Source organism: Lissotriton vulgaris, chromosome 1_1 (assembly GCF_964263255.1).
Source record: "Lissotriton vulgaris chromosome 1_1, aLisVul1.2, whole genome shotgun sequence".
Lineage (NCBI taxonomy): Eukaryota > Metazoa > Chordata > Amphibia > Caudata > Salamandridae > Lissotriton > Lissotriton vulgaris.
Window position 1 is genome coordinate 2,013,756,212 of NC_141685.1, and position 18,000 is coordinate 2,013,774,211.

The window sequence follows — 18,000 nt, forward strand, 5'->3', positions numbered from 1 at the left end:
AAGACTAACCACGACATCACGGAACGTGCGCCCTACCTATACAGCTCCTTCGAATGCCTCTCTAACAGCATCAAATCCAGTGCAAAGAGTTCTACACTTTGCCATCTTCTCTATCACCCACCAGGCAATTCAAAGGAATTCGAAACGCAACTATCCGACCTTATCACCCAATGTGCGCTCAACAACGCCAATAGCATAATCCTAGGCGATCTCAACATTAGATGGAACGATACAAACAACCCGCTCATACAAACCCTCAACAACCTTCTGCTAGAAAATGATCTGACACAACATTGCTCTGAAGAAACACACTACAGAGGAGCGACACTCAACGCAATCATTGAGGACAACCACACAATCACCATCGACTACATCATTCCAGTAGACTGGTCAGACCACCACTTAATTCTTTTCCGCATCAACCTACCAGCGCCAACTCGACTCATAAAACAAGCTCCCCCCAAATGGACAAGGAATATTGCCCAAGTCCCACAGGCCATCCTAGAAGACGAACTAAACACTCTCCTCCCAAACTCAACGGAGCACCTCTCAACCACTGACCTCACCTCTCTCTACCACTCCAACATGACGACCACCCTTGACCGCCTGGCCCCCTTGAAATTAAAAAAAAACCAGAATCATTCCATCGAGATCGTGGTTCACCACGGACATCAATGACGAAAGAAGACTTCTCAGATCCCTTGAAAGAATATGGAGGTCCAATCCATCCTCCCTTCACCGTGAACAACTCAAGACGGCACGCAGAAACTACAACAAGCTCATCAAAGAAAAAAAATCTTCCTTCTTCTGCTCCGCTCTAGAAAACGCAAAAAATCGCCCCAAAGAGCTCTTCAACATCATCAGAAGTCAAACATCCGAACCTATCAAATCTGTTTCAGTGTCCTCCAAAAAAAAATGCGACAACTTCGCCAACTTTTTTAACGAAAAAATCATCAAGATCGACCTTTCTCTCAGCATCGCCCCTTCTCTTCCCAAGGAGACCATCCCCCCTGTACTGACTGACAGCACCCTAGTGATCCCACCCACTCAATGTTATGTTATGTTATGTTATGTTATAGCGCTCTTGTATAGCGCACGGCTACTCAAAAAGAGTGTCCCGGCGCTTTCCACCTGCAGCTCAGAATAAAAATAACACAACACAGTAGAAAAATAAGAAAAAGAAAAAGAACTGAAACTGAAACAATAAGAACAGCCTAAAGATTAAAAAGCCAAGTCTTCAGGCTTTTCCTGAACTGGAACAAATTGGCAGTGCTGCGCAGCGAAAGAGGAAGCGAGTTCCACAGCTGTGGAGCTTTGCAGCTGAAAGAGCGTCCTCCCATACGGGCCTTCCTCACCCGAGGGACCACCGCTTTGTAAAGGGATTCCGAGCGCAAGGAGCGGACTGGTCGATAGAAGGCCAGTCTCCGCCGCAGGTATCCGGCCCCTGATCCAAACAGGGCTTTATGCATCAGAGTCAGGGACTTAAACTGGATCCGCTTCCGGATAGGCAGCCAGTGTAATGCCTGTAGCAGCCCGGAAGCTCGGGCTCGTCTACGCAAGCCAAAGATAGCCCGGGCGGCAGAGTTCTGTACCACCTGTAGGCGCTGAACTAGGTAATCAGGGAGGCCAAGGAAGAGGGCATTAGCATAGTGTAGCCTAGAGCCGACGAGAGCCTGCACAGTAATACGCCTGTGCTCCTCAGACAGCAGGGGCAGGAATTTACGGAGCATTTTCAAAATTCCATAACAGGTGCCCGCCAGACCCAGAATATGTGTTCGCAGCGACAGCTGGTTGTCCAGCTTGACACCCAGATTTTTAGCCACCAACGAAGACTGTGCAGGAGGGCTCATGTCGGACGGCCACCAATGCTGCCACTCCGGATCGACAACGCAACCCAAAAACAGAACCTCGGACTTGCTAGAATTGGCCCTTAGACTGTTCCGTTGGAACCAGTCAAAGACCAATGTAAGACAGTCCCGAATTCTTCCTCCATCGAACTCCTGGTCTTTCCCGCAAGTGAAGAGGAGTTGCGTGTCGTCGGCGTAGGAGACGATCTGGGCCCCATATGCTTCCACCAAGGCCGCCAAAGGGGACATAAAGATGTTAAATAACGTGGGGCTCAACACAGAACCCTGTGGAACCCCAACTCCCAATGGCGGCATCTCGGCAGAGCTCTGGGAAACCCAGACCGTCTGGCGGCGGCCTTCAAGGAAGGATGTAAACCACCTGAGCGCCGTCCCCCTAAGGCCGATGTCATAAAGCCTCGCTAAGAGCGCCTTATGGGGGACGGTGTCGAAGGCCGCCGATAGATCTAACATGACCAGCATGGCCCTCCCGCCGACATCCAGAGTCTCCCTGATGATCTCAGTGACCTCTAACAATGCCGTTTCCGTACTAAAGTTAGGACGGAAACCGGATTGGGATGGGTGGAGCAGATTGTTAGCTTCCAAAAAGCGCGACAGGACACCGTGGACGTGTTTTTCCGTGATCTTCGTGAGGGCCGGAAGAAGTGAAATTGGCCTATAATTGGCCAGAGCCTCGGCGTCAAGACCCGGTTTCTTTAGGAGGGGGATCACCATCGCTCTTTTCCAAGAGCTAGGGACCCTCCCCTCCCTCAAAGAGGCGTTGAGGATGGGATTAACCAGCGGGTTCACCACCTCCGCCATCCCAGCCAAAAATTTTGCGGGACAGGGGTCGAGTGGCGAGCCAGATTTCAGATTGGCCAGCAGCTGCCTGGACACATCGCTGGAAACAGCAGGAAAATCAGACAGCACCGCCGCCGGTATGTGCGGAAGTCCGCACCCAGCCCCGGTGACGCCGCTTCCATCCTCCGGTCCTTCCACAAAGGAGGCCTGAATCGCCTTGATCTTATTAGTAAAGAAGCCGGCAAGATCCCCTGCCCACGTGTCCGAAGAAACCAAAGGGGGCGATTGGGAACTAGGGGTCGTGAACTCCTTCACAATGGTGAAGATCTCCTTGCAGGAGTTCGCGGATGCCTCGATCCTCCTAGCCAAATAGTCCCTCTTAGCTCCCAGAATGTCCTGATGGTAGGCCTTCACCGCCGCCTTATAGGCGAGTTTAGCCTCCCCATCATAAAGACGGCGCCAGGCCCTCTCGGCCACCTTACATTGGCTGCGAGCCGCACGAAGAGCCTCGGTAAACCACGGTGCAGATTGCCGTGCCACCGTGGATCGGGGGGCTGCCTTGGGGGCCAGATCGTCCAGCCTGTCAATGAGCCACAGCTGCAGAGCCTCAGTGTCGCTATCCAGATCGCCCGAAAGATGGCATGGGTGGTCCAGAAGCGCCTGTTCCAGCATGTCAGGTGTCACTTTGTGCAGCGCTCTCGAGGCCGGTCTAGACAAGACCGAGGCACTGTTATCTGGCCGCGCACTCTCCAGTACCGAAAATCTGATCAGCCTGTGATCGGACCAGAGCACCGGCAGGGTGTCAACCTCCACAAGAGGGACAGACGAAAACACCTGATCCAGGGTATGCCCCTTCTCATGAGTTGGCCCCGACACGAACGGTATAAGACCCAGTGGAGATGTAATATCCAACAGTTTAACCGCATCCGGGTCGTCCGCTACGTCAAGGTGGAAGTTGAAATCCCCGGCCATGACGCAGTGCTGTGAGGTCAGCACCAACTCAGAGACAGCTGTCTGCAGATCTTCCAGGAAGGAACCCAAAGGGCCCGGTGGCCTATAAACCAACAACCCCTTCAGAGCCTGGCCCGGGGACAGTCTGAGCGTGAAGGCGAGTGACTCAGCGCTCCCGATGGAATTGAGGGGAAGAACTGAGCAGGAAACGCTCTTTTTCACCACTACCGCCACTCCCCCTCCTCTACCCTTCGCTCTATCCTGCCGGAAGATATTATACACCGGAGGAATGGCTGAGAAGACATCCGGGTTGGAAGCCTCTCCCAACCAGGTTTCGGTGAGTAGTAGGCAAAGGGGATTTTCTCTAACAAGAAGATCGTAAATATGTAGGGCATGGCAACCTACCGACCTCGTATTCAACAGCAAACAAAGATGCTGTGCGCCAGCCGTAGCAGAACGAGGAACATTGGCATGGGTCCAGGAAGGCGTCCAGCCACAACCCGGACAACAGCGTTTACCCTTAAATCGCCCCGGGAAAACGGAACGGCAGGAGCTAGAGTTGCCCCGCATATCCCGCAACGTCGCAGAGGAGTAACAAATCATCTCAGCCAGAGTGGCACCAGACCGGCGTCCCCCGCCGCCCCGTCGCCTCCGGGACGCTGACGGGCGCAGACGGGCAGGACTCCGGCACGACTCAGGCTAAGCGAAGGCGTCCACCTGCGCGTCACGCTGCGCGTGAGGGAGCGACTTTAAATAGGCGCTCCAATCAGCCCTGAGCGTGCGAGTCCGCTCCAAGATGGCGGCCGCCGCTGGCTGAGGTGTCCCAAACAAAGATGGCGCCCAAAATGACCCCCAGGACCCGGACCCACCGAAATGGTGGTGCTTTTCAGGCAGAGAATGCCGTTTTTTAAATGCAGGTAAGGGGAGAGAGGGGCGCAGGCTTCAAACAAGCAGGCTAAAAGCAGGGGTAAAATAGAACAGAAAAACGAACCCAAATACAAAACCAGGAAGCATTAAAATACTCTGCGCTAGTAACAGCGCGAGTGCAGCGATGTGGTAGATGGTCTGACCAGCACCGCGCTAAGGCCCGCCTTAAATAGGCGCTCCAATCAGCCCTGAGCGTGCGAGTCCGCTCCAAGATGGCGGCCGCCGCTGGCTGAGGTGTCCCAAACAAAGATGGCGCCCAAAATGACCCCCAGGACCCGGACCCACCGAAATGGTGGTGCTTTTCAGGCAGAGAATGCCGTTTTTTAAATGCAGGTAAGGGGAGAGAGGGGCGCAGGCTTCAAACAAGCAGGCTAAAAGCAGGGGTAAAATAGAACAGAAAAACGAACCCAAATACAAAACCAGGAAGCATTAAAATACTCTGCGCTAGTAACAGCGCGAGTGCAGCGATGTGGTAGATGGTCTGACCAGCACCGCGCTAAGGCCCGCCTTAAATAGGCGCTCCAATCAGCCCTGAGCGTGCGAGTCCGCTCCAAGATGGCGGCCGCCGCTGGCTGAGGTGTCCCAAACAAAGATGGCGCCCAAAATGACCCCCAGGACCCGGACCCACCGAAATGGTGGTGCTTTTCAGGCAGAGAATGCCGTTTTTTAAATGCAGGTAAGGGGAGAGAGGGGCGCAGGCTTCAAACAAGCAGGCTAAAAGCAGGGGTAAAATAGAACAGAAAAACGAACCCAAATACAAAACCAGGAAGCATTAAAATACTCTGCGCTAGTAACAGCGCGAGTGCAGCGATGTGGTAGATGGTCTGACCAGCACCGCGCTAAGGCCCGCCTTGAATAGGCGCTCCAATCAGCCCTGAGCGTGCGAGTCCGCTCCAAGATGGCGGCCGCCGCTGGCTGAGGTGTCCCAAACAAAGATGGCGCCCAAAATGACCCCCAGGACCCGGACCCACCGAAATGGTGGTGCTTTTCAGGCAGAGAATGCCGTTTTTTAAATGCAGGTAAGGGGAGAGAGGGGCGCAGGCTTCAAACAAGCAGGCTAAAAGCAGGGGTAAAATGGAACAGAAAAACGAACCCAAATACAAAACCAGGAAGCATTAAAATACTCTGCGCTAGTAACAGCGCGAGTGCAGCGATGTGGTAGATGGTCCGTCTTCACGCCAATTCAGGAAACAGAGATCGTCAACCTGATCTCCAACGCCAAACCGTCATCCCACTCCCTGGACCAGCTTCCTAAACATGACCAAAGCCCTGAAACACACCCTAGCTCCAACTGGTGCAAAATCATCAACAGCTCGCTAAGCTCAGGAACTATCCCAGACTGCCTCAAGGTCGGCCAAGTCACGCCGCTACTAAAAAAACCAGGGTTAGACACAGAAGATATGAACAACTTTAGACCCGTGTTAAATCTCCCTCTGTTATCCAAAACACTAGAAAAATGTGTTCTCCCACAGCTAACCCAGCACTTAGAGAACATCAAGCTCATTGACCCCCACCAATCGGGTTTCAGGAAAGGATCCAGCACTGAAACTGCCATCCTAAACGTCATAGACGATCTGCACAAATCACTTGACTCTGACCAATGCTGCCTTCTCATTCTCCTTGACCTTTCGGCCGCCTTTGATACTGTTGATCACACGCTGCTGCTAAAAGCCCTTCAAGATAGAGCAGGCTTGGATTTGACGGTACTGAATTGGTTCTCCTCCTTTCTACACAATCGCTCCCAAAGAGTAAAAATCAAAAACTTTGAATCCGACCCCCTACCCGTCAGTAGAGGTGTCCCTCAAGGGTCAGTACTCCCTCCCCAACTCTTCAATATCTACATGGAACCGCTTACCACAATACTCAGGAATTCCAACATCCCCTTCCACCTCTACGCTGATGACATACAACTCTATCTGGAAACCACCTTTCTACTCATCTCCAACAGAGACCAAAAAAAACAAATTGAAGAATGGCTCAAAGCCATCGACGCCATCAATGGCACCCTCAAGCCAAAAGACTCAGTCAAATCCCTAGGTATCACCTTAGACCCCAAAATAAACATGAAAAAACACATCGCTAACTCTGCCAAAAGCGCTTTCCTCAATCTGAAACTTCTCTACAAAATAAAACCATTCCTGCCTCCCAAGGACCTCCAACAGGCCACTCAAGCTCTGGTGCTCTCCCGAATTGACTATGGAATCGCAACCTTGACCAGCTCAGCCAAATCACACCTAGGCCCCTTGAAAATCACCCTCAATGCAGCGGCTAGAATGGTCACAGGAACCAAGAAATTCGACCACATTTCCCCCGCGCTCAAGGATCTGAAATGGCTCCCTATTGAACAACGAGCAAACTTTCGAACAGCATGCCTTACACACAAAGCCCTCCACACAGGCAAACCAGAATACCTGGCTGCGAAACTCAAAAGGGCTGGCCAGTCCAGGACCCTCAGAAGCTCCAACACGCTTCTTCTCATCCCGTTGAAATCGTGGAAACGCAAAACTTTAAGCAAATGCTTTGCAGGTAATGCTCCCAGGATATGGAACGCCATCCCTCCCCACATCAGAATGACCTCCAACTTCCCAAAATTCAAGACTTTACTCAAAGCCCTCTTCCTGGAGGCCACCTGAACTGTAAGGGGATGCTCATAATTCCACTAACCCTTGTAGTCATTATGTTCTGGATGTTCTTGTTTTTTTAATATCCTCTTGAACTGTCCAGTTATCAATCTTTCACCGTCCTTAAGGCTCATTGTTGTACCTGATGTGAAGCGCTCTGATACCCTCGGGTCCAGCTAGCGCTATACAAAACCTATAATAAAAATAACATTCTCTATCTGGGTGTGACGACTAAGTGCCTACTCAGACACCAGGGGGTGCAGAATGCGGCAGCATGTTTGGTCCTGATGCGCCAGAGGAGGACTTCTCTGAAGGCAGCATGAGCTGCACTCCACTGGCTGTCAATAAGGGAAAGAGTCCTGTTTAAAGCACTGTGAGTATGTCATTGGATTATGCAGGGAACTGCTCCATCTTATCTGTCTGAGCTACTCACCCCCTATGTCCCCACATGCCAACTGTGATCAGGTAGGGTGGGTCTGGTGTGTGTACCCACTATCAAGAGAGCTAGGATGGGCGAACTCTCTTTTCACCTGCTGGCTGCCCAGCACTGGAATGCACTCCCCTTGGGTCTCCGTATGGGGGTCCAGGAGAGTTGTTTTAGGAAAAACCTAAAAACGTATCTCTTCCCTCGGGACAGTTAGTGTGGGACGCGCCGGGAGTGGAATTCTGAGCAGCTGCGCCGCAGCGCGGGGACACACTGGCCGAGTGTAACCATACGCGTTATATATGTGCCTATAATTATTATTTGAATCTCACTGGGCCTTAGAGTTTCAAGTTCTGGGAATGCATCCTGAAAACATCTGGTTCGTTGTAGTTTCTTTCCAGAAGGCAGGAGTTCAAGTAGCAGTGAGTCTGTACTGCAAAGTTTCCAAGAGCCACCACAGACCTTCAGTTTCTCAGCTATATAATGCTTTTGATCAGTGTGAATGAATTTGTGGACTAAATAGGGCACTTTAACATAGATCTCTCTTCGTTGTGTATTAACTTTAGGCATGACTGCGATTGTAGGGTTGATGAGATCAAAGGTGTCAAATCTTGAGGCCAGGCGAGCCGCAGCCTGCGATGAGGCTTTCCGCAAAACTTGATGAGTGTTGGCAATACTGTTTAGGGTGACATTCTCTCAGTCCAATCTGAATTGTACAATTGATAGAATAATTCCATTTAGTTCCTGAATGGGTCAGAGGTTTTGGATCACCCAGCTAAGTTTGAGCTGGTGATTTGCATTCCTTGCTGCAGTATTGATATGGTTGAATACATTTGGCCTACTAACCTAACTCAAAGATTTAGGGGCTTATTTATGAGCCCTTGAGTCGCTTTTGTGCCGCCGGTGTGTCACTTTTTGTGACGTAATGGCAGCGTAAAAAGTGAGCCTTGTTGCACCATATTTACAAAATGATGCATTTACCTAGATGTGTCACTCTGTAAACCCCTGCGCCACATTATACCTGCGCCAGGTATAATGAATGCAGGGAGGACTTTCCGACGCAAGAAAGGGTCGTAGAAGTGGCGCAGAGAAATCCATAACATTTCACTGCATCGTTATGTGTTGTCACGTGGGTTAGTGTGGCTAATAATTTAGTGCAAGTCATTTATTATACAATTCTTTAGGGGAGAGGAGTTCAGGTGTAAAAAAAAAATAGTTTGAAGGAATTTATTTTTATGAAACTCCAATTTTGGAACATGTTTATTTTGGGGTGTGCGTTATATGTAATTCATCTGCTTGTTATGGGTTTAATAGTGGGAACAAATGGGTAGGGTATTTATAAAATTTTAATACCTATATTGTAATTTTTCTTTAAATAATGTGATTCTTGTATAATTTGAGGTTCATGTCTGTTGGGTACTTTTTGATATTAATAGTTTTAAAAGTTTTGGGCCAGATGTAGGAAGCCTAATTCCGGTCTGTAACAGCCGAAATTACCGAATTTCGGCCGTTACCGCCCTGAATTAGGCTTTTCAGATGTAGGTGGCCAAATAGTAGTATTCGGTAATTTACCGAATCGGTAATTTAAGGAATCGGTAAATTACTGCCAGTCTGAAAAAACACTCAGCGAACCCCACCATCCTCAAGAACTTCAGACCAATCTCCTTACTTCCGTACCCGGCGAAAGTCATTGAAAAAGCTGTCAACAGCCAACTCGTCTCCTTCATCGAAGAGCACAAGATCCTTCAATTCTCCCAATCAGGCTTCTGAAAAAACCACAGTAAAGAAACCGCCATCATCGATGCGACAGACGATATAGGCTCTCTCCTCGACAAAGGAGAGACTGTGGCCCTCATCCTCCTGGACCTCTCTATGGCCTTCGACACAGTCTCACACTGCACACTAGCCCGCAGACTCCATGATGCAGGAAACCTGAACAAAGCCCTCGACTGGATCTGCTCATTCCTCTCCGGCAGAATGCAGCGGGTCAGACTCCCACCTTTCCTCTCGGAACCCACACCGACCACATGCAAAGTCCCCTAAGGATCCTCCATCAGATCCACTCTGTTCAACGTCTACATGGCCCTACTCGCAACCATTGTCAGATCACACAGACTCAACATTGTATCGTACGCAGATGACACTGAACTCATCCTCTCCCTGACCAACGAACCGAACACCTCGAAATACAACTGTCAAGAAAAAATGGAATCTGTCACTGGGTGGATGAAGAACAGCTGCCTACAAATGAACACAGATAAAACGGAAGTACTCATTATAGGCCCACATCCCAAAGCCTGGAACGACATCTGGTGGCCCCCCAACCTCGGGGACCCACGCCCACCCACGGACCACGTACGCAACCTCAGAATCATCATGGACTCCGAACTCAAAATGGACCACCAGATCAATGCCATCACCTCTTCCTGTTTCCACCCCCTTTGCCTCTATGGAAAACTTTCAACCGATTCCCTTCCAACACAGAAAAACTATCACCCACGCCCTCATCAGCAGCAGACTGGACTACGGCAAGGCACTCCATGCCGGGATCAACAAAAACCTTACCCGCAAACTCCAGAACATCCAGAATGCCGCCGCCAGACTAGTCCTTAACCTACTGTGCCACTGCAACATCTCCAAACATCTGCGGGCACTTCATTGGCTCCCCGTCGAGAAGAGAATCACTTTCAAGCTTTTCACCCACCCCCACAAAGCCCTCCACAACACTGGCCCTGGCTACATGAACCACTGCCTCTCGTTCAAGCACCTCAAAGACCCCTCTGCTCAGCCCACCTTTCCCTCGTGACGTTGTCACACATCAAGAAGTCCAGAGTGGGAGGCTGCTCCTTCTCCTTCCTCGCAGCCACGGCATGGAAAATCCTCCCTCTCTATCTCACCAGACACCATCTCACTCCAAGTTCCTGAGGACCTCAAGACCTGGCTCTTCTGTTATTCAACATGAGTGTCCAGCAACTGCACAAACCCTTGTGGGCCCTGGAAGAACTCTGGGCCTAATTGACCTCTCGACAAAACTCAAAGGAGCTATGTGCACCCCCTCCCACAGCACCTTGAGACCCTGCCGGGTGAGTAGTAGATCTTAACAAACCTTTGATTGATTGATTGAATGTTTCTGCATTTTGGAGTTAATGGCGGGTTGTTTGTTTAGTCTGTAGGGTGGAGTGTAGTAATTAATGTACCCCTGAAATGATTACAAATATACTTATATGATTAGGTACATACTACAGACGACTTCAGATGTCTGCAGTCAGTTCTATTTTTTCCAATATATAACATACTTAATATAGATATGGGTGAGTTCCTTGCTCATGATCGGATATCTTTGTTGTCTAGCTCAGTTTTCTGCTCTTGATTCAATGGCTTTCCTCTGTTTACTTGAGTCACACCCAGGAGTATTTGGACTCACACTGTTCTGATTGGTAGAGCTGTAGCCTTCTGTAGTAAATGTCTTCGACACTGTGAGCCAGAGAGTCACCCAGGCATTCTATGATGTCACAGATGACATAGTACAGTCTATCTAGTGAAGAACATTAGAGAGGACATTTACTACACCTTCCAACTTTAAGGGACTCATTTTTTATTTGCCATTTAACACCTGGGAGTTACTTGTATTTCCCCCCTAATGCCTCCCCTTGTTTCTCTACCTTTTGCCTACTCACCCCATTTTCTGTTTATTTTTATGAATTCTTTATCTTTTGTTATTTATCATTCTTTTTTCTATTCCTTCTTAGAGAAATCTCAATGTTTTCAGAGCCAATCATGTTATTTGCTTGATGTTTGAAAATTTAACAAAATATGTGAAAATAACACTGGTTTACTTTGGCAGCACAGTGTGCACTCCGCAGTCTCCATCGCTCATTTAAAAGACACGTCTGGAATGTGAACAAGAACAGACATTTTACAAAGAAATATCCGAGAGGGACATATTGCCCGTAGGTAGCGCATTGCTTCACGATCTCGATAGCAGATAAATGGAAAATATTCAAATAAAACCACGAGGTACTTGTATTGTTGTTGAATTTTCATTTTATACACGATCGATTGAACTCTTGTAGTGCGTTTTTGATCAGAAGTCACACGATCGTCCAGAAAAATAGATACACAAATGAAAGATTGTTTATTTACAGACGAATATCAGTAAGGAAGGAATCTACAACGAGAAGCACTAACCATTTTTGTCAGCCACATGTGAATACCGTCCTGTGGCAGTTCAAACAATGGAGGATTGCCAGATACTTGCCTATTGCTAAGAAGTGAAACACAGTAGGTTTGGCATGTCATAACCTCTAGAAAACTGCCCAGATCATATTATCGTGCTTTTGTGATCGTCCCAGTAAACAGATGAAACATCTGAAGGTGACACGGTTATCATGACGACATGGGGCCGCGAAGCAGTATATTTATTAAGATCTTGCACCGAGTTTGCATCACAAGAGTGACTCAAACAGTGCAAAATGTTTAGTTGAAATGTACTTACGAAAGCCACCTAAAAGTAACGCAAAGCAACGGCTAGCGCTGCTTTGCATTATTTGGCATCAAAGGAGCGTTCTGTGGGTGATGAATGGCCGGTCCCATGCAATCATCGATGGTTTGTGACACAAAACCCTATCTACTAAAGCAAGTAGACAGATTTGGCACAAAAAATGATGCGCTTTTGATAATATCACTATCGGGGACAAATGCTTTTATTTCGCCTATCTTTTCTGACTTTGCATGTGTGTTGTGCTGTAGAACACTCATATAATGTAGGAAGGCTTTAAAGTTGATCTAAGCATAGTATTTTGCACTGGAAGTACAAAACCTATGCTAGACTCCTGACCTGCTAGGTAGGTCTCCCCCCCCCCCCCCCGCTGCAGCTGCACCAGCCCTTGTGCCTGACCTTTGCTCCTGCTGCCCATTCTTGGGCGCTGTTGTTTTCTTTCCCTCGACCCATGCCCGCAGACTGCTTTCCCGCCACTGCTGCCTCTGCGGCCCCGCGCCCATTGGCTAAACCCCTGCCTCCCGCCTCCCAGTTACTCCTCCCTCCCAGCTCCCTTTAAATCTGGCAACAGCGCGCAGTGAGGAGAGCGACCCCTGACTTTGCCAGGTATGTTGCTCCCCCCGCTGCAGCTACACCAGCCCTTGTGCCTGACCCTTGCTCCTGCTGCCCATACCTGGGCGCCAATTTTTTCTTTCCCTTGCCCCCCCTGCCCACAGCCTGCTTTCCCGCCGATGCTGCCACTGCGGGCTCGCCCCTCCCACGCCCATTGGCTAAGCCCCTGCCTCCCGCCTTCCAGCTGCTCCTCCTTCCCAGCTCCCTTTAAATGGAGGCACGGGCGCGCCGCTGGCGCGATTAAGGCAAGCCCATCAGCACCCATCCGGGCCTGGACCGCGCCCAACGCCACAACCCATGGACCCGGCGAACGCCACGACACCAGACTCCACTACGCGGCCAGCACCCTCCACGCACTCCACGCCGGCCGAAACCACACCTGCTTCCAGCCCGCCCCGAACCGGACCCTTCTCCTGCCGCACCTGCAGCTTTACCTGCGACAAAATCACCAAACCTCCAAGGACTGGACCCAACAACCTCCGCTGGACACTCCTCAACACCCGCTCCGCACGGAAACATGCCATCGAGCTCTGGGATCTGCTCGACACCTCCGCCCCAGTCGTGGCCTTCCTAACCGAGACCTGGTGGAACGACTCCTTGGCGCCAGACATCGCCATAGCCAACCCCGACGGCTACAAGAACACCCGCAGGGATCGCGCCAACGGAACTGGAGGAGGAATAGCCATCGTCCACAAGTCCACCCTCAAGGTCACCGCCCATGCAGACCACACCCTCAATGCCACCAAACACCTGCACTTCCGGATCCACACTGACCCCAACACCACCCTCAGAGGAACAATCATCTACAGACCCCCCGGACCCCGGGCTCAGTTCAGCGACTCCATCGTGGACCTCGCCAGCACCCACGCACTCGCCTCCACGGACTACATCCTCCTCGGGGACATGAACTTCCACCTAGAGAACAACAACGATGCCAACTCCACCACCCTGATCGACAACCTCGCCAACCTCGGCCTCAGACAACTCGTCACCGCACCCACCCACACCGCCGGCCACACGCTGGACCCCGTCTTCTCCACAGGCACCCACGTCGCCTTCAACCACACCACCGATCTCCACTGAACCGACCACCGCTGCATCCATTTTACCTTCAAGAAACCAACCACGCACCACCAGTTCTACTTATTGTATTATTGTTGTTTTGGTCTTGTTTTATTCATTAAATTGAGCTCTATCGTGTAGATTATTTTGTGTGGTGTTTTAACTGTTTTACTGTTATAATTGTTGCACAAATACTTTACAAATTGCTTTTTATGTTAAGCCTGACTGCTCTGTGTCAAGCTACCAAGGAGCACAGGTTAATTTAGGGTTTGTATCTGACTTACCCTGACTAGGACTGTGATCCCTACTTGGACAGGGTGCATACCTCTGTCAACTAGAGGGACAATTTCTAACAATTGTATTATCACTGAGCACTGTGATAGCACAGATGCCATTAGGGCAGCATGATCAATATGATTCTGCTATGCATGTCATGTAACTGTATCGTAATATCACAGGGCTCACTTATGGATTCTGATATGATGTGACCCTTTTGTGCATTGTGATGTCACAGGACCATGTGTGCACTGACATTTCAAAGGACCTCTCTCTTTATTGCGATAATATGTAGCTACACTGTGGATTGTGATGCTATAGTGCCAACTGTGCTCTGGCATGTCACATAACCTTGCTGTAAAATGAGTACCCTTGGGGCATTGGTATGTCACTGTGTACAATGCTTTTAAAGTACCCACTGGTGCATTATGTTAAAATAGAACTTCTTGGTTCACTGTGATCTCACAGTACCAATCGGTACACTCAAATACACATGATATATCTGTCCATTGTGATATCACTGGGAGCAGATACATGGCTGTTTACAAAAAAAGGACAATGCATTCTGATATCGAATCATCCCAATATGTATATTGTGATAGGTATCTAACCAATCTAGGCATCCTGTTGTCCTATCATGCCTCCCAATATATTATCTTCTCACATAACCACTTTGGGCATTTTATTGTCACAGGACCACTCTGTGCGTTGTAATATCATAAAACCTGTTTGTGATTTGTGGTGTCATACGATGACTCCTCAGAGCATTACCATTGTGTGCATTGCCATGTGTATTGCCTATATGTTGTGATACAATAAGACAGTTGTGTATTGTGATGTCATATTATGGCCTTTCTTTGTTGTATGATGACACTGCAATATCACAAGGCACATCGATCCATTGTGATGTCGAATCAATACTTCTCAGTGAATATTATATCACATGATCCCCCTCTTGCATGATGAAGGCTCTTAAGACTTACTTCTTTGCCATCTTGTTCCCACCTACGAAGTAATCAATCTTTTTCTTCTTCACCTCACAGATCCTTCTCCCTAACCCAATGTTATTGAAATGTCCCCCTTTGTAAACTGTTCAAGCTTCTTTTACCTTAACTGTTTGAAAAAGTTGCAAGCCGAAACCCGTCCTGTTTGTTTTTCTCAGTGAATACTGTACCAGGTTTCGCCCCTAACAGAGTGCGGTCTCTTCACTGCTTGTGATATATTCACTTAAAAAACCATAGGTTTCAGGCCTTATATAGTTAGGAATTAGCATTTAAAAAACCATTGAAATTGCTCCTATATAGTTAGTTGTACTAACTATATTTCGCGCACCCGCAATCCACTGCTGATGATGTCACATATTACATCATTCATGACATGGTCAGTGACATAACTGATGAAATCTCAAATGACATCACTGATGACATCACTGATGTAATATGGGACATCATCAGCAGTGGATTGCGGGCGCGCGAAATATAGTTAGTACACCTAACTATATAGGAGCAATTTCAATGGTTTTTTAAATGCTAATTCCTAACTATATAAGGCCTGAAACCTATGGTGGTTTAAGTGAATTTGCAAGATTTTTAAAATGCTAATTCCTAACTATATAAGGCCTGAAACCTATGGTTTTTAAGTGAATTTGCAAGGTTTTTTAAATGCTAATTCCTAACTATATAAGGCCTGAAACCTATGGTTTTTTCAGTGAATTTGCAAGGTTTTTTAAATGCTAATTCCGACCTATATCAGGCGTGAAACCTATATTTTTTTTCAATACATTTCAAAGGTTTTGTAAATGCTAATTCTATTAGCGGATAACGTTTATATATGTTATTATCCTTCTGGGACCACCTGAGCAGCCATCTTGTTTCTCAGGAGAAGTGAGGCACAAGAGAGCACAAAACAAGAGTGGAAAACATGAAAGGGGGCAGGGTAGAGACCCCCTGACCCCTAGCCCTTTTTTAAATCGCAGTACGGTGTGCATACCCCTCAATTTTTTCGATTCTTCTTTTTTTTTTGCCCTTGGGGGTCCTTCTGGGACCCCCTGAGAAGGACTAGAGGGTTGGGGGGTCTCTACCCTGCCCCCTTTTCGTGTTTTCCACTCTTGTTTTGGGCTCTCTTGTGCCTCAGTTCTCCTGAAAAACAAGATGGTGGCCAACACTTCCTGGTTTGGACAGTTTGGAATGTTTACAGTCGACTGCCAGCCAATAAGAAACTCTCTCGTGCACGTAAGGGTTTGCGCACGTACGTGTACGGTACGCGTACGGTACGCGTACGGTGAGCGCATATAGAAATATAATTTGCTCAAATTCAATTTTCTAAACAACTACTGGAGGGATTTTCACCAAATATAGAAAAGGCACTACTGCATACCTGTCCCTACCATTTTGCCAAATTTGGTGTAATTCCGTTCAGCTGTTCGAGCTGTAGCCGTGTCTAAAGGTCCCATAGAAAATGCCTTTGAAAAATTTCAAATTCATTTTTCTCAAGAACTACTGGAGGGATTTTCACCAAACATAGCAAAGGCACATTTGTATGCCAGGCCCTACCATTTTGCCAAGTTTGGTGTAATTCCATTCAGCCATTCGGGCTGTACCCGTGTCTAAAGGTCCCTATGGAAATTAACATGGGGAAAACACGTTTTGGGACCCCCCTTCCGGCCCCCACTTGACGAATCCCCCTGAAACTTCAGGGAAGGAGCGGAGCAGAGCTGGCCAAAATTCAGGAAAATTACACGAAGATTCCTCAATCGGCGCCAAAGTTATTCCCAATAGAATGTTGAGCACATATAGATATATAATTTGCTCAAATTCAATTTCTCAACAACTACTGGAGGGATTTTCACCAAGTAAAGAAAAGGCACTACTGTATACCTGTCCCTACCATTTTGCCAAGTTTGGTGTAATTCCGTTCAGCCGTTTGGGCTGTAGCGGTGTCTAAAGGTCCCATAGAAAATGCCCTTTGAAAAATTTCAAATTCAATTTTCTCAAAAACTACTGGAGGGATTTACACCAAACATACAAAAGGCACTGCTGCATACCAGTCCCTACCATTTTGCCAAAGCTGGTGTAATTCCGTTCAGCCGTTCGAGCTGTAGCCTTGTCAGAATGTCCCTATGGAAATTAACATTGGGAAAACACGTTTTGGGACCCCCCTTTTTTCTCGGCCCCGCTTGATGAATCCCCCGAAACTTTCGGGGAAGGAGCGAGGCAGATTTAAGGAAAATTACAGGCAGATCCCTCAATCGGCGCCAAAGTTATTCCCAATAGAATGTTCAGAATTTCCTATGGTAACTAGGTCCTAACTATATATATATTCACTGAAAAAACCATAGGTTATAGACCATATATAGTTAGGAATTAGCATTTACAAAACCTTGAAAATTCACTGAAAAAACCATAGGTTATAGACCATATATAGTTAGGAATTCGCATTTACAAAACCTTATTTTACTCACACAAAACCATTGAAATTCCATATATAGTTAGTTGCACTAACTATATATCGCGCACCCGCAATCCACTGCTGATGATGTCACATATTACATCATTCATGACATGGTCAGTGACATCACTGATGACATCACTGATGACATCTCAAATGACATCACTGATGACATCTCAAATGACATCACTGATGACATCACTGATGACATCTCATTTGACATTACTGATCACATCACTGATGATATCATTCATGTGATAATACGATGAACCTCTTCAGACTCTAATATAACCTTAGATACAATCATTGTAAACAGACACTCACAGACTGTCACTCATCCATGGAGTTACTCACACACCTAGTCAGTCATGCAAAGAATCAATCACACCTCCATTTCCTCAACTATACAGTTATACAAACTTTACTTATTCAAACATATACTAACACATATTTACTCTCTTATACAATCCCTGATACAAGTTCACAATGATCCATACAGCCACTCACACATTGACTGGCTCTTATGCACAGTTATTT